A 26845-nucleotide genomic window follows, 5' to 3' on the forward strand; every position below is an offset into this window, starting at 1 on the left:
CATTGTCAGGGTTAGACATTAACACCCACCAACCCAACAAATGCGGGAGGATTTCAGCAGTCACTCCTACTAGCCACCTTGATGGGTTGAATTATAATATACAGTTTTTAAGTAGTCTTTTAAAAGGGCATCTGAAATAAACTAAGCGCAACGTAGCTTTGTCAAAAATATAAATTTTCAATACATATCAATACTGAATTTTCTGAAACACTTCCAGTACTAATTTTCCGCAGAATAGATACCAGCTGTGATTTCTCACTCTCTCATCTCTCCGACAGCGAGTTACACACAAACCCGTTTCATTTGCTCCGGATGAATATTGTTGCTGTTATTTTGCTTGAATTTCGGTATGGGTTTGTGCATATTTTACCCATTCCCGCAGATTTAGCGCTTACAATCAAAGTGCTCGCACATAAAGCTGCCTCTGAGTACTAAATTGAGTACTTTTTTCGACGCTTACTGCGCTTAACCAGTCAAATACACACAAAATAATGTCAAAATGCAGAGTATTCATGTAAACCGAGTCAGTTACATTTAAAGTGAACGTAAACAGTTGAGAAAGAAAACGCATGTGAAACAGTATAATGGATCCGTGTGTCAGGTCTTAAAGTGACAGCTGCCAAATAATGAGATAATATTAAAAATATCTATATGCCGATTTTTCCTCATGGTATCAATGTCAAAATTGTGGCCAATGAAAATGCTGAGCGGCTAGTAACTTTGAAAAACCAGTAGCCACAGTAGTACAAACAAGGTGATGAACATCGCTTCAGGGTGAATCTATTCCAGATGGGGTTATTTACCACAGTTTTATATCAGAGAGCTTCTGGGGTCTTGGCAGGTTGGGAGCAAGTTGCCCTCTGGCAAACCCAAACAATCAAGAAAGTGTCAGAGAGAGGGAGCACCAATAAAACAGTCCTTTGAGTGCCTATCTGCCCTGGTTGCCCAGCCAGGGAAGCCCAATGCATCACTGCACACTAGATCAACAGGCAGCACAATGTGTCTGTTGATGGGGACACGTAACAAATCAGATCAGGCAGGGAAGGGACATTGTGAGACGAACCCAAATGTAACTGAGAAAAACAAAAAACAATAGAGTAGCTCATTTCAGCTGCTAAAGGCAAAAGTTCATTTGCAGTACTGGATGAGATCTCAAAAATGTATGAGGAACATGTTAGGTGGCAAACCAGAACTATGATTGCGCTAAACTGGGCCTGTCTATAGCTAACGTCTCTGCCTACCTATATTTATGCAAATTTTGGGATATCGCATTGAAAAAAATAAAAACACACCAAAAACATGCTGGATGGAAATGCCAAGATTAATTCTAAAAATGAAGCGTTTTTTATCCGATAAGAAGAAATTATCATAAAATTACAAAGACCTCTGACTTGTGTATTAAGGCTCCGATGTACTTCAAGCGAAATCGAAGAACGAACTGATGTGACGTCATTTCAAACAAAATCAGTCAAAAACGAACTTCGTTTGAGGTTCCGGAAAAGTTCGCTTTGGCTGGTAAACTCCTTTGAGTATATCGGGGCCTTAATGGTCTCAAAAATTCATGTTTTGACGTCAAGTCATGCAATTAACGTTTTCATGATCGATCACTGCTATCACGTCAGATTACTTGGACAAACACAATCTTGCTGTTTTTTCAGCAACGATTCCAGTAAGTGCGCAACAACCTTTGGTTTACTGCCACAAGAGCCCTTTGAAGTTGCCTTCGGTAAATACAGACACAGACGCAAACATACTGTACATGCAATTACATGCAGCAGAGCAACGGTGAAGTGCAGATCCATGAGCCATCATGGTTAACTCAGCTGCTGCCTGTGAGGAAAACACCCAACTGGATAATCACACGCACACACAATAATCCCACCCTCAGTACTGAGTGTCTGAGTTTTAACTGTGTTTTCGGCATTCTAGAGCAGTGAAGTCACTCGACAGACTGTATTGAGTGGGAGTGAGTCCTTTTATGCAGTCAGGCTCTTATTACATTACAAGACCTCAGAGCAGAGAAATCAACAGCTTTACAATATCATCTATCCATGTAAGTCACAGGCTCTGTTCCAAAAGCTAGATTGCCTGGTTATCTACATTAAGTCGGAAACGGAAGTTGTGATCGTCTTTTCTTCCCTATTATATATCAGTGTGAAACGGCTTCTCGAACAAGAAAAAAAGTCCAGGGTGGGACTTGATTTTGTCCATTGGGAATTGGTTGTAGAGTTGTGGTTTGCTATTGGTGGATCTCATGTGAGTGACAGGTTGCACCGCCCTCATGCCAATAAACACGTCATCAGAGAAGAAGAGAGATGTCGCTGAAGATCATTTTTAAAGATGTTGCACGGACAAAACATTTTTTATACATACTGCAATATTACAATTGTGATTTCATGGTGACATTTTAAATGAGTTTTTTGCACAAAATAGTTGGTCCAAAAGTTGGCAACCTGGCTGTTTCTTCAAGAAACAGAAAAACAACAACAAAGTACTAGAGAAACAACAACAATAGACGCACGCAATGACAAGCACTTGTGTGAAGGGTTAAGAGAGATACATGTAACTCTACTTTAAAAGAGTTCGATGACATTGACTTGATGTTATTGACCGATAACTTCTGGAGAGAAACAGCACAAACACTGGACAAAGATGAAGCTTTCTAGTGTGCTCTAGTGCCTGTGTTCACACACGCTATCAAATGGAGTATACTTTAAATGGCTATGGCTGCGTCCGAAAGCTTAAAAATGCTGCCTTTGGAAAACATATTCCAAGGTAGGAAGGCATCAAGGCCCATCCGAATCCAATGATAGCTTCACGTCTCCTGAGATCCCTTCATCTGATCGAGTTTTGAAGGCAGCAGATTTATCCTTCACTGCCTTTGATATCCCACAATCCACATTCTGCAACAGTTAAAATAAAGATGGCGTCTGACAGTTGCGGTTGGTGGTCAGTTTGTGTGCGTTTTTGACCAACTTCTCCCACTTTTGATGTAATTTCCAGCAAGAAATTAGCATTGCAGTAAATACATATTTCCTTAGTTTTCACCAAAGCTTGCTCTATCGCTGCCTCAGAAGTTTTGTGAGGTAGATTCGATGAAGATGAATATAGATGAATATGTAAATATGTGCTGCGCACTTCCCTCTTAAAAAAAAAAAAAAGAAAGTATCGGATCGTAGCGATATGGATATGTTTGCACAAGCTCCAATTAGGCACTCCAGTAAAAGTCACATCACATTTATTTATAGGGCACTTTATACAATAGATTGCTTTAAAGCAAGCAGCTTTACAGTATTAAACGTGAAAAAACTGAGTCAGTGTCGCTTTCGATTAGAATTAAAACTTCAATTTCTACTATATAGTGGCTCTCCAGTGTGTTCAAGTTTTATTCGCATTTGACCTCAACGGACTGAACAGGAGAAGATTTCCACGTCAAAGAAGGCGGAGCTTCAGAGCCACACCCACCTATTACATAATCGCCACGGTCCAATGGTAGTTCGAAAGTGTTTACCAGCCAGTGAACCAAGTTCGCTTGGCAAGCGGTTTTGAACTCCAGAAACAAACTCCAAAGAACTTAGTTTTGGCCTGAATTCGTTCAGAATGACGTCACACCAGCTCGTTCGTCAGTTATTAAGTATATATTAAGAGTATTCTTTTAGGGATAGGGTTAGAATTCAGATGACTATAATTAGCTTAGAACTGCTAAACTGTACAAAAACAGTATGTGCTCATTTAGATAAGATACAGTTCCAGCCCTGCCAAATATACTAAAATTATAATCTTACCATTCCAAAATCTTTCAAGGTCATCCTTAAATATGCAAGTTATGAGCTTTCCAAATCCAAAAGGATTTAAGTGGCAACTTAGCTCAGTTTGAACATAATGTGAAGTTACTGCATTTAGCAGCATGGTAAAACACTCTCATACCCTTCAAGTGTCTGTTTAAACTCCCAAACTCTCGCACAAATGACATCATAACGGAGGTGGGGAGGGATATCAGTGCTCAGAGGGGTTTTGTAGATGCGTGTGCAGTGAAAAAGAGCAAAAGAGACAGAAAAGAAGGGAGGAGAGGGGCTAGGGAGGAAAGTGTAGGCTTGAGGAGTCATTTGGGACGTTTTCTGCAGTCCAGCCAGAGAATGAGGCAGCAGAGAGCGGCCGTTGAGACTCTCATGTGTTCAGTTAAAGGGGTTTGCAGACAGAAATTGCTGTTTGTTTGTCGTTCAAAGATGTAAAATTCCTGTGAATTGATGGACTGCTCTCGAGACGTTATTCACCTTTCATTAACATATAAAACATGTGAAATTGTGTCAGAGGCAGAGAGAGTCATTTGGACTCTACAAACGATCGCTCACTATGCGTCATTGCTTCAGAATCCGAGCAAAACGGTGAACGGATCATCCAAAGCAGCTCCGTCGTTGTGCTTTTTCGCATCAAAATCCACATTGCTTACAATGAACTATGATTTATGAGATTATGATAACAACACAGCCCAAATCCACTTTACCAGTAACCCTGATTAGAGCTGTCGCATTACGTGGGTTTAGCCAAAAATCACATACAGCAAGTAATGCGAGACTAAGACCTCAGCGACAGATTATTACGCCTGTAGTGTGGAATTGATCACAGATGACTTCACAATCATAACCAGACCACAGACCATCCTGAAACAAAAATAAAATTGAAAGTGAATTTTATGCAAACAATGGAGGTAAATCAGAAATCTCACTTTGCTAAATCAGCAACAATGTTTTGTATGGGGGACCAAATGTGACGAAACGAAACGAAACAACAAAACCAAACCAAACCAAACCAAACCCAAAAAAAACAAAAAAAAACAACAAAAAAAACAAGACGAAACAAAACAAAACAAAACAAAACAAAACCAAATCAAATCAAATCAAAAAACAAGAAACAAATTAAATAAAAAAAATAAAAACATTTAAGTGATTACTGACGAACGCATTTTAATTCGTCCATTAAAAATAAATAACTATTTTCAATCATTAATTCTAATTTAGTGATTCATGAACTTAACACTGCATTTTCAGTTTGCTTACTTTTTTGATTTGATTTTTTTGTCATTTTGATTATCAAATCGCAAAATTAAACAACTTTTTTTTTTTTTTTAGTTCTTAATATATCAATTTCTCTAATGATTATTGAGCGTCACATTTTGGCCTCAATCATTTTGTGCAAATATTTATTTTATATTAATAGCTGACCAATAAAAATAAAGGTATTAAATTATTAATCATGAATCATTTGTGGTACCTAAAATCATTTGAAATGATGGAAAATCCTTGAACAACAACAAGAACAACAAGAACAACAACAACCAAAGATTTTTGAAAATTAGATAGATAATTAAAACAGGCGGAAAACATTTAGTATGTCCTCCAGACATCATTTGTGCGCTGAACATGCGCATCATAAACGTATCATACATAGTAGCACGAGTGGAGGCCACTTTGAACAGAGCTCTGTTCGTTTTCCCAGCATTCCCCGTCTGTGTCCTCAAACGCCCCAGAATTGCAACATCATTGTAACAAGAGTCCAAGAATCAGAAAGAACAGAAACAACACTTCAAATTAAGTTATTGACCCCAAGAAGAGATTTACGGACACTCAAAAACCACCTCGCCTTCACCTCAAGTCAACTGTCTACATTTATATTTAATGCCACTAAAGCCCGGCAAACCTAACTAGTAAATCTACAGGGCTTCAGAAACATTTCCCAGACGTCAGAAATCACTCAGGAAGTGTAATCCAAGCGTTTTAAATGCCGTTTTTGAGGGCTCTCCCAACAGTCCCGTAAAGCACGCTAATGCTCAGGGACGCGCCGTCATCACTCTCTCTCTCTCAGCGGCCGAAGGAGCGGGAAGAACTGCAGAGATGTTAAATTAATCACAAGAGCTCAGAAAAAGAGAGAGACTGCGACAGAGAGGGGAGCTTGTAAACTGCCCGTTTTGGGTTTGCGGTCATTACAGCCGTCAGCGATTCCCGCTCCAGGACTGTAAAACGTCTCGCCAGGTCTTTGTGACTACATCCATGTCATTTACTCAACAAAAAAAACAAAAAAGGCCCAAAACGACACTTGACCAACCATCCACACAAGTGCTCATTTTCACAGAAACAGCCTTACTTGGTCTTGGACTAATTTAATCAAAGCTGACTGTAGATTTTTAAATTGACACAAAATCTAATAATTCAATTAATCGAGCAAGTTATGGCCAAATGTTGTCCTCGGTCTCTGGAAAGTCATGCAAACTTGCGCGAGAACTGAATTTTGGAACTGTAGCTACATGATGCACAAGGTATCTGATTAGTTATGTAAAATGAGCACAATAACAAACAACAAGACAAAAATGTGCTTAATGTGGAAACGGCTGACTCACCCTCATGTTGTTCCCAACCCGTAAGACTTTCATTCATCTTCAGAACACAAATGAAGATATTTTTGATGAAATCTGAGAGCTTTCTGTCCCTCCATAGACAGCAATGCAATTTACACATTCAAGGTCCAGAACGTCATTAAAGTAATCCATGCAAAGGTGGTTTAACCTCACTTTTATGAAGTGACGTGAGTGCTTTGTTTGCAGAAAAAAACACATAATTTACCACTTTATTTACAAAAATATTGACCTGCAATCCAGTAGGGGAAGCACCACGACGCATGCGTAAAATAATGTATTTTTGTGCAAACAAAGCACTCACGTCGGTTCATAAAATTGAGGTTGAACCACTGCGGTCACATGGATTACTTTAATGATGTCTTTTCTATCGTTCTTGACTTTAAATGTGTAAACGTTGCTCCCAATGGAGGGATTGAAAGCTCTCGAATTTCATTAAATATATCTTCATTTGTGTTCTGAAGATGAACGAAAGTCTTACGGGTTTGGAACGACATGAGGGTGAGTCACTACTGACAGAATTTTCATTTTTGGGTGAACTAACCCTTTAAAAGAAGGAACTACAGGCATAAATGTCCATTCCAGTTAGCTTTTACAAACGTTCTAAACTTTCAGAAAACATTCAAAGTAAAAAGTAACAAGATTTATAAATTATTTATATCAATATTGACAAGTCGTGGAGCAATATACTACCAATATTTTACCATTTTGAGATTATCGGCATCTGACTCTTTAGCCAATTTGCTAACATTACTGTGGTAAAAAAAACAATGACCTTTAAAATCTATTGACAATTTAGTTGACAGATAAATTTCTGCTTTCATATTTTTGGTAAATTTTGAGTATATATATATATATATATATATATATATATATATATATATATATATATATATATATATATATATATATATATATATATATAATTTTATTTAAATAAAGATATTGATAATGGCTATGGCTATTTAAAAACTATCAATTAGCACTACTTTTTATATTTGACAGACCAATCCGATCTCACGAGAAAATGTAACTATTTTACGAGGTGGCAATTTTGTATGAAAAACATGCGATTTACAAAAGTAACTCATTATGAAGGACCATGACCACTGCCAACCCCTCCCCAAAACGTACCCGTCACTGGGGTTTAAACTGATCGTATGAATTCGTACAAATTAGTCATCAATTAAACACAATGTAAAATAGTTACGAATTGCTGTGAGATTGTGTTGGACAGATTATAATGCATATTTAATAGGCTATTACATATGCATATGATCTCATTTGCATATGTAGAACTAAGTCAACATTTCAAAACATTACAGCATATTCACTTTCCAGACTCAAGCAAAGGTTGTACCCTGAGGGAACGAGACGCTGTGCGTTGAATGAAAAGGTGCTGCGAGTCAAGGTTCAGTTGAAGCACTCGCCGTGGGAATGAGCTTTATTTAGACTCACCTGCTGGGAGCCTGAGATCACACCGCCTGTTAGCGCTCACGCTGCTCGATCACCTGAAATAAACAAACACACAACAATCATCCAAAGTGATGAACGCTGCAGCTGGAAGTAAGAGAGAAAATATCAGCTACCAGTAGATTTCTCTCAAAACCTTCCAAATAACTAGGTGCACTTCCTCCCTGATCTGACGTACCTTGTTATCTCTTCAAACGCCTGGAATGCACACGAGAGCCAAAAGATTTAAAAAAACGTAGACAGTCAACTCCCTACACAAGCCCCTCAGTCGATAAATAGAGAAACATAGAGAGTAGGCCAGGCAAAACTCTTTGAATCTTAAAAATAATAACTCCTGTACACATGCTTAACGCTCCTCTTCTACGAATCTCACAATGTCTACACCATTTCATCACAGGGTAATAACAACCGCATTCTAGAACCAAGTTAACACTTCATGTTTTTTTGGTTGTTTAGTTAGCATACATTTAGTGAGGTAATCTCTCACTGTACAAGCTTAGCACACTGTTCACGCAAAGAACAACTATAACAATATTAGCTTCGCCCACACCAACGCATAATAACGTTCGGTTTACTATAACCGTTCTGCAGTTCTCGTTAAAGTCTGGTGGATTTTGATTGGCATGTCAGTATTTTTTTTAACATAGACTGTAGACATTTTATTGGGAAAACGAACACTTGAACATCTACGCGATGAGAACTACCAAAAACGACAGAAATGATCTTTGGAAACAAATTATTTGAAATGTAATTTTTTGTTTGTTTGTTTAGCTCGCATCCCATTCGATTACATGGAGAGGGCGGGGTTTATGAGCTATACTGCAGTCAGAGGACGATCAAAATGTGCGACTTTTCAGGACTTGTGCTGCACACTTGGTTTTAAGACTTTTTTTAGATATAGTTCCACTTTGTCATTATCATTATGGTTGTGCTGTAGACTTCCCTATTCTCAGAATTAGAATGATTATTAAAACTAAATAGTTATCGTTAGTTATCATCCTTGGTGTGTCATCCAATTATTAAGCCAATATTCTGTTCAATTATACGGTTTTCTTTGATCAGGCAACACAAACTGTGGACATTGGACAGACTCGATAGGTGGACCGAATTGTTTATGACAATGGTACTTTAATAACAATAACAGATGGTTATTTAATATTGGTTATTCATACTACCAATACCGCTAAAGCTAAGGCACAGTCGTATTTACCATTATTTATCAAATGTTTGTGGGCGAAATCCAGTCATGTCAATTGGTATCCACACAATCCGGAATTTTAACGCAAGGGTGAAAGATTTTGCAACCGGTTCAAGTTGGTCACGCAAATTTGCTGAAAGCTGCTTGATTTGAAACTAACTTCTGCGTGAGCTTTGCTTCATACAGTATTGCTATACAGTATATTTGCAACTTTACAACTTTCCACTAAAGCCCCTTTCACACAGCACTTTGAACCCGGGAAATTGCCGGCAAATTGCCAGAGCGCCTTCTGTGTGAACGCAAACACAACCTGGGATTGATGCCGGGATCGATGCCGGGTTGGGGACCTAGTAACATTGCCGTGTTCAGTCCCAGAACGCGCGCTGTGTGAACAAAAGCCGTAATATTGCCGTGTCGTAGTGATGACGCTGAAGCCGGGATCGTTCGCCAGCTGTGAAATGGTACGTAATGCGCAAGTTTATGATCGAATCAGAGAAAAAAATGCACAATCGTGGTTTCTCGCAGCAAGAGATCGCAGCTCATAAGCAAACTTAAGAGATTACAAGTCACATCGATGTCACGTGTCTTTACGGCATTTTTACGGGTTGTGTGTGAACGCACACTCTGATTCCGGAAAATCACTGGTAGTGTGAATGAACCAAAATCAAACGAACCCGGGTCAAATCCCGGGTCACTTTATCCGTGTATTTTCCGGAATCTCTGTGTGAAAGGGGCTTAAGTGTTGTCACGATACTGGAATTTCCAACTTCGATACGATACCATGAAAAACACTGATATTCAATACCATTTTCGATACCACGTGGAAAACTGCCATCCATACCGCCATACAGATAATTTATTATATCATAATTTTTTGATAATTTGGGTAATTTTGTTGTAATAGCTTACACAAAGCACAGGGACGCTTTATTTGAATCGTTGAACTACATTTACAAAACAAATTGCAAATGATAGAGCAACACATACAATAGAAAACAAAGAGGCAAATGAAATAAACATGGCTTTTCAGATATTTCAGTATCGATACATATCGATATTTTTGACAACACTACTTGCCACCACCAAAAAACATTTTGCAGTTCTTCTCAATGCTTTCCAAAATGTTGCTATATTTATGGATTGACACCTGCAAATAAATGTGACGTTTTTCCTTCCAATCTGTTTAGAATGTCTTAAAAATGCTCTAAAAATGATAGACTCCCTTTACATACCGAGAGACAGACAGACCTCCATCAAAGTTGAGGGGAAAAACCCATCAAATTGACCCTGTCTAGAGCCCTCGGGGAGTTCCGCAGCATGTGATAACCATCTTTATCGTCTGTACCAACACATCTGTCTAAACACTGCTAGGTCACACAGCGGGTAGTGCATGCTGCAAGTCCACGCATCATTTCACTCTGTATGTCCGATTATGCTAAACTCTTAAAAATAAAGGTTCCAAAGAAGGAGTTTCCGCAGTGATGCAACCGAAGAACCATTTTTGTTTCCCCAAAGAACCTTTCAGTGAGCATTTCTTAAAAGAACCATTTTGTTCTTAGATTGAACATATCTAAAGAACCCTTTTCCACTATAAAGAACCTTTTGTGCAATAGAACGTTTCTGCGGATGTTAAAGACTCTTCATCCATAAATGCCAATATAGAACCTTTATAGTTACACAGTTAGAAACCAACTGAATCTACAAGTTAATGTTCAGAAAACTCAAATTAGTTCAATCCTGTTACGCCACATGCGAATAATTGGTTCACGCTTCATTCACCGTGCTGATGGGCTTCAGGGTCACTTAGATAACATCGGTACTTACATAATTGTGTCTGGCCCGTGTTGTCCTACAGACAGCTAGTGGCCCCTGAAGCGAGGTGATTCCTGCTCTGCAACTTATGCAAGCAAGCTAGTCTCGGTCCTGTTGCAACCGAAACACTCAGCATCTGTTTTCACACTTCCAGACATATTTTGGCGTAGGAACCCATTTAAATTTGGGGTTTTATTGCAGACCAGTGAGCTCCCAGCTATTTTAAAAAACTCAGACCACGGCGTTTGTGGGAAACGAGACACTTACGCAACACTGGATTGTTAGTGTGATTCTGTCAGACGGCTCTGAATTTCACAGGCTCTCGCTACTGAGTTTGGCTCTTTTTGTCACCCTGAGCATTAATGGGGTTTATGAGAGGAATGTGCAGAGATTTTGGGAAGTACTTTGGTAGCCCACAGCATCATTACGCTAGCCACGGTCTGTTCGCTGGCTGCTTGATGCATATCGCGTACAAAAATGTCAAGCGCTGGCTAAAAATGAACAGTTCCAATCTGATTGGCTGTTGGGGTTTCTTCATGAATTATGAGCAATATTACTATACAAGTCTGGAAAATTATAGCTGCATGATATATCGTAATAAAAGCAATATCGCAATATGGCTAAGCGCAATTTAAGCAAATATATGTGAGACCGGTTTCAGAGTAAAGCACATTTACACACGTGTAGTTCATGATACAGTGTTTCCGAGTCTTGGTTAATTTACAGTGAATTAAGTTGTTCTGAAATGCTGTGAGATACACACGTGTAAATGAACATCCAGTTCCTTCACTATAAAACCAACAGCGCATTTATTTATTTGTTGGCAACCCGTCAAAATAAAAGCTTGATGACATACTGTTTGAAAAAAAAGAAATTAAGAAAATTTTAGTACTGTAATTTTACAGTAAAATAAAATTATTTTGAATTAAAATTTCTTATGTTTAATATATTGAATAATAATCCTTAATATAATCCCATAATAATAACACTGAAAACAAAATCCTAATAATTATTATTTTAAAGTCATTGAATTGGTCACTTATTGTTTCACTTAAATGTTCACTTTATGGTTAGAATTGGTTCTTGTAAACAGTCAACTTAAATATGAACACCCACATTTTTCAAGTTTTCAGCCTTTAAAAAAAAAATGCAAATGTACTCACCAACAAAATCACCTCAATCATTCTATAGCTAATAATTCTTTCCAAATAGAGCAATTCAAGTTATCTGGTGAAACTTCCTGTCTTTTTCATATCACAATATATAATCGTAAAATATCCTACTGCCATTTTTTACCAATTTCATGCAACCCTATGAGGTAAAAATGAGGTGTACATGTGATATTGCCCAGCTGTGGTTGTCAGATATGGTCTGAAATCAAAAGAGTGATCAAAGAGAAGAGGAAGTCCACTTTGAACGGCTGACAAGCTATATTTGACAGAATAACGGGCAGATGAGCGTTCAGTAAACCATCTCAGTATGTGAGCATCCCTGCGCTCGCTCTACGCCAGAACAGATGGTGCTCGGGAATCCCTTCAATAAATGATAAAACCCCCTCAGGACCACTGCAAGACTGACAACCCCTAAGAATATGAACACATTCACGCCAGTGATTACGAAGGTGCTTCACTTGTGCACTTTTGAATGGAGACTTTTAGCTGTTACACAGCAGCCAATTCAAGCCTCTCTGCCCAAAAACAAACTGAATTTCATTCACACACCTTGCTTTAACATGGCGTGACATAATGAGGCTATGGTCCTAATTATTGTCTTAATTACTTTAGTATAAAAAAGCCAGAGTGTGACATGTTCCTTATAGTCCAATAAAAGCAAGTTAACTAGCAGTAGACCAAAATCTTATATCAAAGCATGGATAACTTTGTCTCACAATATTTTTTTTTAAAATGTTTTAGCCTATATTTTACTCAAGATCAAAAAAAGAAAAAAGAAAAACTACTCATTAAAAATAATACATAAATATTGAAAAATTTGCTGACAGTGCTTGGGAAATGGGGTTTAATGGTCCAATGCTGACACAATGAAACGTTGCCGGTGTACCAGAGGAAAACCTGCTTTTAACTCGCCTGACGCTTATCTGATGCAGTGACTCAGAATCCCCCGGGAACGACCAGCTCGATGTTGAAGAGGAACTGTTGTGTAGCGAACATAGCCAAAGCACAAATCATATAAACACTTGGCGGAGATACAAGGTCATTTCAATCTCATAGCTGGAGCAGATGGGCTGGCGACCTTTCGCTCGAGATGGCTAAACAAACAGCATGTGGTTTATGTAAAACAGCCCGTCACTGCATCAAAGGGTGTTTCCTAACTTGCTTGAATAACTGATTTATCTTATTAATACATGAAGTTCTAATGAAACACAGACCCATTTCAGAAAGAAAGAAAATGGGTGTGATGTTAAATCTGTTCATCAAAAAAAAGACAAATTTGTCATTATTTAACTTATCCTCATGGTTTTCCCAAACCTGTGTTGTAATTTTTTCCATGGAATACAACAGGAGAACATTTCTAAAGAATCATTTCAATCTGATATTTCAGTTGTTCCTTGCACAAAACTATCTTACGATCCACAGAAATAAAAAAATACCACCATGCAAGTTTTGAACGAGGGTGAGCAAACAATAACATTTTCATTTGTCTTGTCAACTATCTGTTTAAAATGTATGTTTATGTTGGTATGAATCACCAAATTTCTAATCTCTTCAGTAATCTGCAGTCACACCCTCATGTAACATGATTTAGTATCTTAAGGACATGGCCGTGGAGATGGAGATGGGAGGGTTTAGGTTCATCTAGCACTGACAGAGCAGCTGATCTGATACACATAAATGTCCTGCGAGGCGTGATGACTGCACACACCCAAACACACAGATGGACGGGTGGGGGAAGCGGCTGCGACCTTTTCATGCATTATCAGGCTCATTTCTTCCTTACTGTCAATCTTTTGTTTTAAAGTTCCCCTGTGGTGAAAAAAGTGAAAATCAAGCTTTTAATGTTGTTTATATGTCTATGTGGTGTTTTTAATATACTTTAAGACAAACCATGTGCAAATTCATAAGTCAACACAAGTTAAAACTGCAGTGAACCAAAGACAGTCTCAAAAACGCGGTTTGAAATCGCTGGTGTTTCTGACATCACAAACTACCAATCATGTCAACAAGTGGATCTCTGAGCTGGTGTGAGTGAGTGGAGGCGGGGTTAATTTGCATATTCATAGATGAGGCAAGGGTGTAGAGTTACATTCAAGCTATTTTAAGGCTATTTTTTCAAAGAAAAAACGTTTAAATATGTCATTTGGTGATCAAAGATGAGTTGATGCAAAGTCAACATGCAAAACGTCATGTTGAAACTCTCATGTGGATCCCGAACTACCTTTACCACACAACATTTCCTCCCAAAGCCCACTGAAGACCACACAAAATAAATGACCTCTCTTTAATACAATTTCGCTCCATATGGAGGAAAACTAGAAAAAGGGTGCTCAAACTGATTTACAAACAAAGTGATCAAAAGTCATTAATTTTCAAAGGGAGTTGGTGATTATTAGTAACTCCTCTTACTGCTACTGTTGCGACAATATTCATAAAAGTTCAAGACCAGTTTGTGAAAATTAAGAGATGATGTGGCGACTACCAATGGGAGCGAAGACACTGAGTTGACTCCCCATACAGTTGGATACTACAGTCGAATGTCTACTAGCTAGTATTGAAACTGACAACGGTATTTAAATGTGGGATTGGACCCGAAAACACAATGGTTGACAGAGATACCCATGGCAATGGTTGAGACAAAAACAGACCTAATTTTCTTTGAGAGTTGCTGATTATTAGTAACACCTATTACTGACACCATTGCAACAAAATTTCAAGTTGAAGCAAATGAATTCAAGTTTATGCAAATTAACATTGACTTGACTTCTGATATGATTGGATTCTACAGTCGAACTAGGAATTAAAACAATTATCTGTACATTCACAGTCTCTCAGCCGACTAATTGGTCTTAAGGAAGCCCTGTATAATTGTGCTGGATTCTCGGTTCATGATTGGATGAATTTATATCAGACACTAGTTCAGTTTAGAAAATGCTGTATTGTTAGGGTTAGTTTAAAGTTCCAACTTGCGACCTTGTGTTGCATTCCAGATAACTTTGAAAATAACCAACAGAATGTTGTTTCAATTGCCAGAAACTTCAATGCCAGTATTCATCCAACTTTGCATGGTGGGGCCAATGTAGGCTCAATATGGGCATAAGGTATGGGTCCTACATGGGTTTGTCCATGGGTTCAATTTCAGCCATCATGAAAGCCATTGAAAAACACATTTATGGCCCATACTGTGGTTAATTCAGATAGGGCCAACATGGAAACCATGGACAAACCCATGTAGGGCCCATACCTCAAGCCCATATTGTGCCTACATTGGCCTCACCATGCAATGCTGGCTGGGTAGGTTGGGACAAGCTAATATCTGCAGAATATTTGCCCTCCAGGACCAGGAATGGACACCCCTTTTCCTATCTGAAGTGCAAAAGAAGTTCCAAAACAGCTGGATGGAACACAATGGAATGGAACAGACTGCAAGGGTCTCAATGCATCAAAAAGTCAAAAAATGTCCACAATAATGGATGGCTGTAGCAAAAATCCATTTTCATGAAACCTGCACCCTTTTTGTTTTTCCTGCTTTTATTTGTACTCGTAATCTTAATGACCGACCACATACCCCTCAGATTCGGAGGCAAATGTGATCTTGCTTGTCAGCATGTTGTGAAATGCCACTCTTGGCTGATGATACACAAGAGCCGGGCAAGAACTATTTAAGAAGACATCTGAATACTACAACTCTGACTCTCCCGACTGTTCCATTGAGGAAAATCATGATTCTTAATACTGAAAAATTGTTCTTGTCAATTCTGTGAGGATTGTGTGACACAGGCCATGGACCAGATCCATCCGGTGCACTGCCGTCATCACGGAGACCCATCTTGTGACATCACAGGGTCACTGTTTTCCTCTTCCTTCCTGAATAGAGCCATCACAATGACTGCATAATAAGATCACATGGGGTGACCTACATATATCCACTGACAAAAGACAAATTCAAGGAAAGAAAGTGACACATCAACATTGTCTTTTTTCAAAGCCTGTTGTGTCAGCTTTGTAACCATCTGAACCATCAAAAAGAAAAAGAGCACTTCCTGTCCACTTATATCGAGAATAGGAAGAGGAAACGGAATGCTTTCCTGTTCCTGCTGTGGATTGCATCTCTGTCATTCGAACACACATGCACAACATAACACAAAACAAACACATAGGTTTATAGGACTCTTAGGGCGCCAAAAGCAGTGCTGGACAGTAACAAATTATTTTTTTATTTTGTTACTGTACTTGAGTATCTATAGGGAAACCTTTACTACACTTCGTTCCAAAGCTCCACTGAAGCTAGGCAGGGCTGAGCCTGGTCAGTACCTGGATGGGAGACTCCTGGGAAAACCAGGTTGCTGCTGGAAGAGGTGTTGGTGAGGCCAGCAGGGGGTGCTCATAACCCTGTGGTCTGTGTGGGTCTTAACTCCCCAGTATAGTGATGTGGACACTATACTGCCAAAAAGGACCGTCGTTTGGATGAGACGTTAAACCGAGACTCTCTGTGTTCATTAAAAATCCCAGGATGTAACCCTGGCATCCTGGCCAAATTTGCCCATTGGCCTCTGACCATCACCATGGCCTGCTAATCATCCCCATACTGATTGGCTTCCATCACTATGTCACCTTACTTAAGTAATATTTTATTAGGGTATCTGTACTTATACTCAAGTAGGCTACTTGATTTGTGTACTTCTTCCACCACTGGCTAAAAGTAGCAAAGTAGCTGTTACAAAATATTTCAGTAGCATATATTTCAGTTGGTTTCACAATAGGCTAGTAGCTATATAATAGCTGCTTCAATATTTTTACATTGAGTAGTGGTGTAGCATCGCTATTTTAAACATGCTAAATGTCCTAAAATGTCCTCTTATACTCATCTAAACATGGGGGAATTCATTTAGTTTTAGAGAATGTTCATTCAAATAAACGGTTTTAAAAAAACTCTTTTTATTAGTAGTTTAGTTTCTAGTGTGGACTAGCTTTAATGTATTTAAATTAAAAGCATGCTGCTAGCTTATAGCTATAGTTAGCTTCAAAGTAGCTTTCCCAACACTGATATCTGTTTTTGCAGCCACACATCCTCAGTGGAAACTCTGATATGAGTTTGGAGCTGTGCTTTGATAAGCCTGAGACCTGCAGGGCTCGACTATCTCACAGTGAACCATGGGCATCTCACCGTCAGGAAAACACTGAAGGGACATGCGAAAGCACAGCGCTGTGTATGCGAGGATTTGTTTTGCAATACTTTCTAAGATAAAATCTTTCAAAATATCTGCACATGTACTGTCAAACCTCTTTAAAAAGACCTGTGAGGTGGCCTCACTATTAAAAAAAAATACAAAATACATTGACTTAAAATAAAATTGACTTTAAAACGTTTTTAAACATCAAAAAAACCTAGCTACTGTAATTGGCATCATTAAAGTAGGCTAGTTGATATGACTTTTTTAGATTTGACAAAAAAAAACATTTCAAGTCTTCTGAAGCCATTATGAAGAACATAATTTTTTAATTTGTTAATAAATAAAACCATCTTCAAGAGCACATTACAATACGCTGCAAACTCAAAGAAACAAAGTTCAAGAGGTGCAGCAACATGACTATCCTAAACACAACCAGAAAGTCTTGATCTTCAAAAAGCCTCATTTTTCACAAACTCAAACGCGCAGGAGTCAAAAAGGTTGAAGTACTAAAGACAAACAACAGTAGGAGACTCTTAACACAATGATATCAGCTTTACTCAGGGAGGGGGTCAATGTGGGCTTGTTGTCAAAATACAAATGCTAAATTATAGCATGGCGACCCATGACAGAGTTTGATTGATGCCGGTCGGTTCAAGAACTGAAAGAGTCACATTGAGGTTGTAGCTCAAAACCAAAAGCCTTTGGGGTTTGTTGGCCGGTAATAACGGTCTTGAGCGAGAGTGAAACTAGAGTTGTTATTCCTCTTTTTCTGTGATTTTTAACACATTACAAACTTAATGCTGGTGTTTCATATTACAAAAGAACATGACCGCAGAAACAGCAGGTACAACATTGTTAAAGGTCATGATGGAGATCTACCACCATAAATGTCAAGAAAACACAACCTCGGGCAGACAGAACCTGCTGTGCCACTTACTTTCAGGGTCATTTTTAAGAGTAAACCACTGCCTCATCCTTGACTAAATTGCCACATCCAGGAAACAGCCTTTAAGTGGTAAAGAGCTGGTGGAAAAGACTGTACATTTAGACCGCAGTCATTATTCAAGAACATTGCCCTCCATTTGCTGTTAAATCTTTCAGTGTTATGTCCAGTTTAGCAACACTGTAGCAAAATTAGGACAGCATTACGCAAGTGTTAACCGCAGCTGAAGAGTGTGGGCCCTGCCCTGTAAACAGTGATGCGAGAACAAACTGCAATTTCCTTCTCCATTACCCATAATCTATCTGATGGGTAAATTACATGATGCCCATTTTTTGTCTTTTTTAAATGACCAATTTATTATTAAAAAACACATATAATGAAGTGAATACACATACTGCAACGTGACCACGGGCTAAACTCTGCTGTTACAATTACTAACTTCATCTATTATGACAGGATGCTACAAGCTGGATAAAAATAGCCGCGCTTCTCCATGAACTTGGACATAGTGCCTGGAACCAACGGACTGTGTTCAAATACCAGTGCGTTTGTTCGTTGAGTTTGTGTTGCATGCAGATTGTTTATGTCATGTTATGCCAAATCAAAGCTGGCCATGTGATTCAGATATTTGAACGGGGCGGCTAGCGTCTCTGAGGAACACGATCCCTGCTGTACATGGAGAAGCTCCAGTAATAGAAGGGAATTCCATGTATTTGGATTTGCATGAACGTCCATCCACCTTCAGACGGCTTTGGCACTCTTAGTTCAGCACACAGTAGTAAACTCGATCCTATCGGTCATTAACGCATCCATAAATACCCACTGTAACATACACAATCATTATCAGGTTGAGGAGAATGAACTTGTGAACTGCCATTCCTTGCTCAGATTCCCATCACCAGTCAATAGAAAATTTAAAAGATCTCCCAGTAGATCCAGCATTCCTGGTTAAATCTAGAGATATTTGAAGAACTCCAAATGATTCTTCATGATTCATTTTAATGTTATATGTTTAACCTTGCAGGAAGCATTTATTCCAAAATGTGACCATGTAAATGCAAGGTATTTTTAGTTTGGTACATGACACCCGACAGAAACACGTCAAGTGTTTGGGTTCATCATATAAACCTTATGCAGTGTTTGTGAAAATTAACAATCGCCAAGTAAAAATGAACAAATCTGATTCAAATATTCGTATTCATAAGACTCACTGGTTGCCACCTGCTAGTGAAATTTTGTAACTAAGGCACCCACACACTACAAGATAATCGGGCCGATTTTGGGCCCAATTCTCCCCTTTCGACAATCCTAGGTAAAGTCCTGATTACCTTTAGCTTTTAACTTCTAGCAGCTGCAATTAGGCTTCAAAATTCATAAAGTTGTGCACATCTGAGAAAATTATCTCAATGGACAAAAACGTGCAAGTATCATAAACTTTTGTTGATCACAGAGCTTGTTTTTTGGTATAATCCAAAAGCCTATGGGAAAATCCTATTGGTTTTTTGTCGAGGGAACCAGCGTGATGCGAACTGCCAGTTGGTCTACAAAATGACGTCACACCTGCACCACTCTATTGTGCTGGATTAAACCCTACTCTGAAGTAGGAGCTAATTTAGTTCCTCGAAAGGCATTCCTATAACCAAAATCATTCCCAGCTCCTGCGGTGCAAACCTGCCGAAAAGTGGGTACTTCCACCAATAGTTATAGGAACTAGATTAAAAAGTTCGTCGAGACAAACTTTAAGTTGGCTTGAGAAAGCTGGACCAGAAAGTTTGAAGAAGTTAAAAGTAGTTTGGAGTTTAAAGTAGTTTCAAGTTTAAATTAGTTTAAAGTTTAAATTAGTTAGAAGTTTAAAATAGTTTAAAGTTAAAATTAGTTTGAAGCTTAAATTAGTTTAAAGTTTAAATTAGTCTAAAGTTTAAATTAGTTTGAAGCTTAAATTAGTTTAAAGTTTAAATTAGTCTAAAGTTTAAATTAGTTTGAAGTTTAAATTAGTTTAAAGTTTAAATTAGTTTAATGTTTAAATTAGTTTAAAGTTTAAAGTATTTTAAAGTTAAAAAGTTGTTGGGGGTTTTCTAGTGGGTTGCTAAGGTGTTCTGGGTGGTTGCTAGGCAGTTGCTAGGGTGTTCTGGGTGGTTGCTAGGCGGTTGCTAGGGTGTTTTTGGTGGTTGCTAGGGTGTTCTGGGTGGTTGCTATGGTGTTGCTAGGTTGTTGCTAGGGTATTCTGTTTGGTTGCTAGGGTGTTCTGGGTGGTTGCTAGGTGGTTGCTAGGGTGTTCTGGGTGGTTGCTAGGGTGTTGCTAAGCGGTTGCTAGGGTATTTTGGGTGGTTGCTAGGGTGTTGCTAGGCGGTTGCTAAGGTATTTTGGGTGGTTGCTAGGCGGTTACTAGGGTGTTCTGGGTGGTTGCTAGGCGGTTGCTAGGGTGTTTTAGCGGTTGCTATGGTGTTGCTAGGCGGTTGCTAGGGTGTTCTGGGTGGTTGCTAGGGTGTTGCTAGGCGGTTGCTAGGGTATTCTGGGTGGTTGCTAGGCGGTTACTAGGGTGTTTTGGTGGTTGCTATGGTGTTGCTAGGCGGTTGCTAGGGTATTATGGGTGGTTGCTATGGTGTTGCTAGGGTATTCCAGGTGGTTGCTAGGATGTTGCTAGGTGGTTGCTAGGGTGTTTTGGTGGTTGCTATGGTGTTGCTAGGTGGTTGCTAGGGTGTTCTGGGTGGTTGCTATGATGTTGCTAGGTGGTTGCTAGGGTGTTTTGGTAGTTGCTATGGTGTTGCTAGGGTATTCTGGGTGGTTGCTAGGGTGTTGCTAGGGTGTTCTGGGTGGTTGCTATGGTGTTACTTGGTGGTTGGTAGTTGTCACAGATGGTTACTATGGAGTTTGTATAGTTCTTAGCATGATCTTGGTATGATTTAGCACTTAACTAATCGCTATTAGCATGTAGCTATTCACTGCTAGCATGTGTAGCATGTTGGAAGTGCTGTTTGCTAGCATGAGTCAAAAGAGCCAAACCTCATCTCTATACAATGTTCTGATACAGAGATATAGGTCTTGCAAAATGGTTGCTAGGGTACTCAAGTTTGGTTGCTATGGAGTTGCTTGGGAGCTGGGAGCTTTATACGTACGAAGTTTAAAGTGGTTTGAAGTTTAAATTAGTTTACGAGTTTTTGAGTTTTGAGTTTATAAGTTTAAATGAGTTTAGAGTTTAAGTTTAAATGAGTTTAGAGAGTGTGTGTGTGTATGTGGGTTCACACACACACACACACACACACTCAGAGTTTATGAGTTTAGAGTTTATAAGTGTATAAATGGATGAGTTTATAAGTGTACACGTTTTTGAATTTGGTTTGTAAGTTTAAATGAGTTTTGAGTTTATAAGTTTAAATGAGTTTACAGTTTATAAGTTTAAATGAGTTAAAGCTTAAGTTTGAAGTTTAAAGAAGTTTAAAGTTTATATTAGTTTGAAGTTTAATTTAGTTTGAAGTTTAAAGTAGTTTAAAGTTTAAAATAGTTTGAAGTAGATAGATAGATGAGTTGATTAGTTTAATTGAGTCTCAATGGCTTATATATTATATAGAATGGCAGTTTGAATTAGTCTTCAAGGTATTTTGATTTGAATTTTCGTCGGTTGGCCAGTTTGAATCTAGATTTGAATTTTTTAGAACTCCCCAATGTAAGTCAATGGGAGTTTTTCCGAGTTTTGATCGGCAATATTAGGAAAACCGTAAGTCCGATCAGTCTGAAAAGATATAGCAACTCAAGTCAGAATAGTCTGAAGGTCTGAGCCGAGTTTGGAGTATGTAGAGTTAAAGCTCTAGGAGGAGATAGGGGATAAATTTTTAGTAAGAAGAATAATAATAATAATAATAATAAGTTTAAGTACAATATCAGAAAGTTGGCTCTCTCAAGCCAACTTAACTATGGAAAGGTTCCTCCAGTGCAAAAGCCCCTATACTGGGCTGTCTGTCACAGTAAGCAAAAAAAAGCGAAATTCAATTGTCATGGCAACATAAACATTTTTAATAAAAAAGGGCAAAACACAGAGTGTTTTCTAATTTCACTCTCTATTGGCAGGTGTGGCAAAAAGTACATTTTGGACCGTTTGAGAATACAGAGCTGTGATGCGGCACTCGACAACAGGAACTAAGAGTAGGGTGTGTCCGCCCAGGCAGATGAGTCGTTATATTTAGGTTATTTTTTTCTTTTTACACAATCAGTGCAATAGAGCACATTTCCTTTGTGGGCAGGATGCCATACACCACCCTCAAAGTCACGGGTCAGAGGGTCACATACATACGCATATAAACAGACAAGCTTAATAAACGATTTTTTTTTTTTTTTTGTAACAGGATATTAATTGTGTGTGAAGTTTTACAATCCTTTTTTATTAAAGTACATTACAGGGCAGTTTTCTTTTCATACGCACCATGAAAAAACCTGAATAAAATGCTGTTTTGCAATTGCAATACTAACAAGTAGCTAAAATAACACTAAAAACTGCACTGATCCAGATGAAACATTCATATACAAACACACAACCATATACATGTGTATAACTTCAGGCTAATTCCACACCTGAAGATGCTGTTGGTGCATTCCTGGGAAAGCTGAGCTGTTTTGGCCGGAGGGAGGGATGTAAAGACTGCCAGAATGTATATATCTTCATTAGCACATATGCGCTCAGATTTGTGTACTCAACCGTAAGAGAGAGGGTCAAAAAGTTAATTTTCCGAATTCCAAACGATTCACTGACAAATTGAGCCGAGTCAAGGATTAGCTTGACGATTCACACCTTCAATTACGTTGTCAAAAAAGACACAAGGCTTTAGGGAGGATGTCTTCAGAAAAGAGCTTGGCTAAATGCTCTACATTTTAATCTGACCTCAAACCACTCTCTTTTCAGGGGGACGTAAAATCAACCTCAACCATGAGAGCTCAGACCCACTTCCTCCAAACTGACTGCGATTTAAAATCCCAGGATTCGTTGATCAGATCCGAGGCTCTTACCGAGAAGCGAAGCGCTCGGAATCTGACACGTTAAATTAAATAAGCGCCTACAATCTATCAATGGAGAATAGAGTGGTTGGACGTCTTTGTTTTCATGGCAGTGCAGCCTGAGATTCACAAAGGTGGAATGTTTTAATGTCGGACAAACGTACCCCCTAGAGATTTTATGGATACAAAGCGTTGCTTTTAACCTGCAACAAAGGCCTGTCATCCATTGGAAGCGATGCAAAACCACTGTATGGAGCTTCATTCAGTCTCGACATGTTTTATGTTTGCCTTATTAAAGAAAGAGATCACAATGATCCAACTTCGGCCTGTGGAAAAGGCTTGTGTTTGAATGCCATCCAAATAAAGCTACTTTTGAAGTTTTTTAATGCTACCGCTCAAAAGTTTGGGGTATTTTTGAATGTCTCTTCTGCTCACCAAGGGTGCATTTATCTAAACAAAAATACAGTAAAAACAGTAATATTGTGAAATATTATTACAATATTACAACCAACTGTTTCTGAATATATTTGAAAATGTTATTTATTCCAGCGACATCATTACTCCAGTCTTCAGCGTCACATGATCCTTCAGAAATCATTCTAATATGATGATTGGATGTAATAACAGTATTTTAGACCACATTTTGATGCAGAAAGAAAGACAGATGTGACGGCCACATCTGGGAGTGATTGTGCCGCTCTCAACAGATGTAAAATGACAGTGATTGGGTCCATTAAACTCCTGACCTGGAACATTTTTACTGTGTTCCCAACACAGACACACACACACCCCGGGGGTCAAGCCTCACAGTAAACACCATCAAACAATATTTCCCACACAAACTACATCAGAGTTGTTTGAGCTCGCAGCTGTCAAACAACCACAGCAACATCCCTACCAATACCACCAGCAAATTAAAACTGTAACAAAACTTGAATAGCTATAGCCATGGAAATGGCCTTGTTCGTAAGCGCATGCAATCTCTTTGTAATTAAAATTACATTTTAATAACCATTTAATTTATTTTATTTAGTCAGATCTGAATCTCTTGCGTAAGACGTCTGGCCTCTCAGATCCAGCATGCACAAAACTGGCTGGGACATCAAACGGTTTCGTCTCAAACTCATTTGAGTCAGCTCTTGGCATCTCTTTCTCTTTTTTTTTCTCTCACAGGGTACGACCTCGTAACCATGGCGAAGGACTGCTAATATCAATGCAAATGGATTCTCTGCTAGCAGGAATTCGGCTGGACCGGAGGAACCCCGAGTGCCACTCCAGAGGAGGATTCGACCGAGGAGCCTGCGCATTTTCATTCTCACAGTCCAGAAACTTAAAACCAAAAACCAGACAAGAACAAAAAGTTTATACAGCATCTATAATCAGGCCTGGAAATGTGTGTGTGTGGGGGGAATGGAGTTCCAGTTCAAAATGTAGAGGATTTCCATCATTTATCCATTTCACCAAGACACCAAACGCTATGCAAATTTCTAATTTCAAATTTCGGCACCTGTGATATAAATATATAAAATATGTCAAGTCAAGTCACCTTTATATAGCGCTTTTTACAATACATATTGTTTTCAAAGCAGCTTTGCAGTGAAAATAATTGAACAAAGTTTGTTTTGGCTGTATAGCCGCCCAACTAGGGTGAATATCGGCCATTTCCACCACTATAATGGGTACTGTTGAAATTGTAGAGAAAAAGTATAGTCCCTTTATCAAACAATGAAGGGCTTTATCGTGATTTGTTCTTGCTTGAGCGTTTCTTAATCAGATATCACTATGCTACGTTGATAGGCTTGCTATGTTGTTAGCTTGTTCACCAAAGGCTAATGGATAAAACAACGAAGAGGAAATATTTCTACCAAGTTCTGAGAAATGCACTCTTTGTATTTACATTGGTTTTGAAAAACTTTGACACCATTTTCAACAAAAGTTTTAATTTAAAGACTCTAAAATTGTCGTGGTATAACCAAGTAAAAGGTACACCGTAAATTAAAAAAAAGTTTTAAATATTAAAAGATAATTGGAGTACATTTTACAAGAAAATACTTCTAATCTTTCAAAATTCCATGTGTTACTTTCCATTTATTTGAGCTGCACTATTAAACGTTAAAAGGTCACAATCCCCATGTATTCCTTGATGACAATGATTCGCTGGTGTCTATTAAACCTTTGACAAAATCACAGCGAACATTCAGATCTTTGTTGGCGCTCCTGTTGAGCCTGGCAGAGAGAGGCAGATTCCATGTGTATGAAACAGCTTCACAAACAGGTTTTTCAACCACACAGTAGTCAGTATCAATATTTACATTAGTTACATTTGTCAAATGATCACAGAAGTACTGTGATAAAAGTAAGTTTATAGTTTGGATATAAACACTTATGTCTATGGTAGTGATCAAAATAGAGCAAATCACCGTTTGAAGGTAAATTTGCGCTTCAAATAACGATTGCATCCATTACATCGTTACACCAGTAGGTGGCGACAAATTACTTAATGTTTTTTTTTTACTGAATCGTTCATTCATTCAAGAGATTCATTCAAAAATGCTGATTCATCCAGTAAAACAAGTGAAGGATTTATGGGTGAGCCATTGAATCATTCTTTCAAACCGATTGTTTTTTTAAATAATTCATTCAAATGAATGACACACTTTTAAATAGACTGCAGCAATTAACATTTTGTCAAAACCTTTAAATTACATGTTATTGTGTTTAGTTGTCAGTTCAGAATCATGGGAGAATCGTGATCTCTATTTGAAACAAAACAATCGCGATTCTCAATTTACCCAGAATCGTGCAGCTCTACCATTTATTTACAATTAATTTTGAAATTTAATAGTGTGAGAATTGTGAGTAAAAATTGTACTACACCAATTTGTTCTTATTTAACTTATTTTTAAAGGGACTGTGTGTAGGAATTTCTCCCATCTAGTGGTGAAATTGTATTTTGCATTCAAACGAATAATGCTCTCCAGCGCCTCACTTTTTCAAATGCGCGTTGCATCTACGGTAGCCGTTATGTACCAAAAAGCTATGACAGGATGTCTTATATAGCACTTCGAGTTTTTCTTCGGGTGAACAGGTTTGTTATTTAAAACAAACTGAAACTTGAAACAACGAAAAAAGAATGTTACAGTATGAATTACTGACTGTGAAAAACATTAACTAAGGTAGTAATAAAGCCTTCTTTACTCGTTATATTTTTTGAAGTACGTGCATTGTTAGATATCATCATCACCAGAGCCTTCTCTAACGTTACTTTACTCAATAGCTGCTATTCATCAAAGAGCCTGTTTAACTTTTAACTATAAATGTTCTACTGTCTATATAATAAAGCACACAACCAAGCAATGAAAAAAAGCTTGTAATTAAGACCGTAACATTGACTTACCTGTCGAGAAGAAAGCAGGCAACTTCAGCGTCTCTTTTGAAAGCTTTCTCCTGCATTAGCTATCCCGACATTAAGCTTGTTTTGTAATCTCCGGTCACGTTTCCTTTTACGGTCTGTTTTGGACTTTTTCGACGACGAGGACTCATCCTGTGACTCAGCATATGTATGAATGAACGGTGTATAAATAACCGTGCAGTGCATCCTTTTAAACTTGCCGCGGCAGTGACAAGCGCCTCTCACTGCTCTGCTCCTCCACTTCTGCTGGCTTCAGTCACGTGACG

At 38.4% G+C, this 26845-nt stretch overlaps 1 protein-coding gene across 3 annotated transcripts in view; it reads right to left on the minus strand.

The window, feature by feature from the left end:
* add3a (adducin 3 (gamma) a) overlaps positions 1–26845 on the minus strand; it is a 90355-nt gene that overhangs the window by 55666 nt on the left and 7844 nt on the right. For 2 of the 3 annotated variants that reach the window (XM_084118060.1, XM_084118056.1), the window contains exon 2: positions 7868–7920. The exons of the other annotated variant lie outside the window; for it this stretch is intronic. The gene's annotated coding sequence lies outside the window, so the exon portion shown is untranslated. The remainder of the gene's footprint in view (positions 1–7867; positions 7921–26845) is intronic. 3 annotated transcript variants of the gene reach the window in all.

The sequence above is a fragment of the Abramis brama genome (assembly GCF_963993115.1).
Source record: "Abramis brama genome assembly, chromosome: 6".
Taxonomy (NCBI): domain Eukaryota; kingdom Metazoa; phylum Chordata; class Actinopteri; order Cypriniformes; family Leuciscidae; genus Abramis; species Abramis brama.